This window comes from Eurypyga helias, unplaced genomic scaffold (genome assembly GCF_000690775.1).
Source record: "Eurypyga helias isolate BGI_N326 unplaced genomic scaffold, ASM69077v1 scaffold16303, whole genome shotgun sequence".
NCBI lineage: Eukaryota > Metazoa > Chordata > Aves > Eurypygiformes > Eurypygidae > Eurypyga > Eurypyga helias.
In genome coordinates, this window is record NW_010242032.1 from 49203 (window position 1) to 52660 (window position 3458).

General features: G+C 47.6%; 1 protein-coding gene across 2 annotated transcripts in view; it reads right to left on the reverse strand.

The window, feature by feature from the left end:
• DNAJB6 (DnaJ (Hsp40) homolog, subfamily B, member 6) overlaps positions 1 to 3458 on the reverse strand; it is a 53339-nt gene that overhangs the window by 9900 nt on the left and 39981 nt on the right. The gene's annotated exons all lie outside the window — the stretch shown is intronic.

Below are 3458 nucleotides of genomic sequence, written 5' to 3' on the forward strand. Positions count from 1 at the left end.
TACAGGGATGGTGGGAAAAAAGAGGGGCTGGATGTTGGACACCCATAAGTGGAAGGATGGTAGAGAAGCGTGAAAGATCACACAAAGATGGGAAATGGGGTGAATATGTAAGAAGTAAGCACAGTCCAGGGTGCAAGGCAGGCACGCATAGCAAAGGTGAATGAACACAGTGGACATAAAAATCCAATATTTGCAAAAATTCATATGAAAGATGAGGTATTTCAGTCATACTCATGCTATTTTGCAGATGACGCTTTCCTTTGCTGCAGAAACTGTAACAGTACCAATGCTGCAAAGCAGAGAGATCAGCTACCGTAACACAAAAAACCTCAGCAACGCCACACATGGAAAAGCCAACAGTAAGGTAGCAAATAAAAAAGCCAAAGATATTCAACGGGTAAAATAAGGGGAAAAAAAAAGTAAGAAGAAATGTGTGTACCACATCTGTCTCTAAGGCTTTTAAAAGTTTCGTTAATTCAATTACTTAAGTACTTTTAATAGAGCTGATGAAATACAGCATCATTTTATTTGCATCAAAAGTGGTGTGTCACATTCTGGAAGTTTTTCCTGGGATGTGCCCGGCATCAGCTTCTTAGGGAGGGGTGTGTGCTCTCAGCTAATGCGTGTGCTCTTAGTTCATGGCTGGAAAATGCTTTGAAGATGGAAAAAGCACCACGTATGCAGTCAGGAACAAGAGCAGCAATACCCACTTCGTTCTGTGCCCCGAACCACTGACACTGTCAAACAACACGGGTTGCATCGTCTTTACCTTGTAATCCTACATGGGGAGACGCTTCTGAGGGCATGAGGAAAAGGAGGCAAGCTATGTTTAAAAGTCATGTCACAGTGCAATGCAGCACCCGAGGCCTCGCTGGAGAACAGGACTCACGTCACCCTGTGATGCGTTTGAGCACCTGATGCGCACGGACGTTATGCAGAGAACCCTTTTTCACGGGTGATTAAATGCCCGTTCCCCCAGCCCCAACTCTCATGCTTTTCTACCCTGGAGTCTCCTAAACTTCCAAAGGCACAGGCAAACAAGACAGAAACACCAGTGATGCTAACACCAAGGATTTCCACATTCAGACACTGCCTGCCTACATCATACCAACGTAAAACTCCGCTGTGCTGTTCTCCTTGCAGTAGGACTGTCGGGACAGCTTTTTTCCCCCCCATGTGGGGCACAGCACTTCAGCTACAAGAGGTGATGTGCAAGGAAAAGCTCAGAAAATGCCAGAGGCGGAATTGCTGGCATTTCCCGTAAGAGGCTACAGGATTTGACACATTACACAAACAGCACTGAAGCATGGATCAGCCTGATGGTACCAGGTTTATGAAGGTGAAGCCTATAAGATGCCAGAGATAAGAAAAAGAAAAAAAGCACATGAAACCCATATACACCAGTTGCACATACAAACACCAGTCAAGACAGTTTACTTCCTAAGAAATTATAGCGCACCAGAAACAGGAGGTCCCTCCCCTCCTGCGGAAAGACAAACTGCATGGCTTCCCTTTTGATGTGCCAAGTCTGACTCGATGCATGTTTAAAATCTGTATTGGCAAGCAGATGCAGGACTGAGAAATGTGCCGAGGCCGCTCTCGAAGCTGCGTGTGCGCACACCGCGGAACGCAGTTAGGTATGAAACCAGAGGCTTTACACACACCCCAATAAATTACTCTTGACTACACTAGAGGCAAATCTCAGCACCTTTAGCCTAATTCAGCTGCTGTGAAAGGCACCGTTCGACAGTGGCAGGATTCAGAATAACCTTGCTCCTCCCCGGTGACGTACCCGCAGCAATGCTGCACGCTGGGCCCCATTGCAGCCCGATGCCTCCTCGATCTGCTGCTCCCGCAGAGCTCCCCTGCTCTGGGAGCTGAGCTGTGCCACCAGCCCCACAGCGCTGAGCTCCTAATGGAGTTGCAGGAAGATCTTCCAGCACGCACTCACTGCTGGAATCCAACTTACAATAAAACATAAAACCACAAAAGATACTCTGTACTGAAAACTTTCCAACTAAATAAACCGCAACCTTGAGAAGAGGCAGTCGAGCTTGTCCAGCTTTACCAAATCCCATGAGAGCTGCTCTCCAGGGCAGGTTTTACCCTTCAGGTCCTGATGGTTTGAGCACAGCTCTAACTCTGGAAAATGACAGTACCTGCCTATTATAAACTTGTGTGAGTTTTGGGACAAGTCCTCACAACTGTGCCACTTCCTGTCTGTGAAAAGTCAGGATATGCCTTCTCCAAAGCTTTGCCTGCGTGTCCTCCACCTGCAGCTCTTCTGCGAATGTCCCAGAGCAAGGACTGCCTCCTCCTCCAGCGGGCTTCATACTTCAATTGCTCCATGAAAGAAGATATGCCAAGGAAAAAAAAACCAAACAAACCACAGATAATTCCTGTAATGCGTATTTTTCCTTCCTTCAAAAACGATCCAAAACTAACCCTCAAAGCCACACCTTGCACCATAACATCAGCTGAAGGTGCTGCACCAGCCCAACGAACCCAGGAGAGTCCTGGCCGTGCCTGGTGCTGCCTGCACACTGCCTGCACTGCTCTGAGGTGCAGGACTTGCCCGCTCCTGCTTGGGGTTTATCACTGCAACGCAGCTGCCGCTGAAGCACAAGGAAAGGGCACGTGGCGGTGGGTGGGAATCGGTATGAAACGCTTAGATACCGCCTGCTGAGAACATGTGGTGAAGGGGCTGCTTGCAAACCTGTTGAAACGCACTGTTTGCCCCAGAAGAGGTGGCAATCTACGCTAAAACTAGAGCACAACTGCTCAGTATTGGACTTGGGGAACCAGCATCCCTTTGGGAGTTTGTGTTAAAGCTTTCCTCATAAGCTCCCTAGCTCCAAACCATTCATTTACTTTTATTAGACTACAAAGTTATCCATTTTCCCCCTGAAGAATAATTTGTGCTTCCAATTTCTGGGCTGCCTGCACCTGTCCCCCCATCCTTCACCCCACAGCAGAGTCATGGAGGGGTGCAAAGCTGCTCCCCACCACTATGCAGGCAGCGCATGTTGCAGCTAAATCACAGAATGGTTTGGGTTGGAAGGGATCTTTAAAAATTATCGAGTTCAACCCTTCCCCTGCCATGGGCAGGGACACCTTCCACTAGACCAGGTTGCTCAAAGCCTCATCCAGCCTGGCCTTGAACACTTCCAGGGATGGGGCATCCACAGCTTCTCTGGGCCTCACCACCCTCATCATAAAAAATTTCTTCCTTAGATCTAGTCTCAATTTACCCTCTTTTAGTTTAAAACCATTATGCCTTGTCCTATTGCTACAGGCCCTACTAAAAAGTCTGTCCCCGACTTTCTTACAAGCCCCCTTTAAGCACTTAAAGGATGAAATCCATCTCAATCACCTAACCATCAGTTTCTCATCTCCCTCTGAAGTAAAGACAAGTTTTAGTTCAGCAAATAGGCTTCCCAAAAATTGTCCTAACTCTT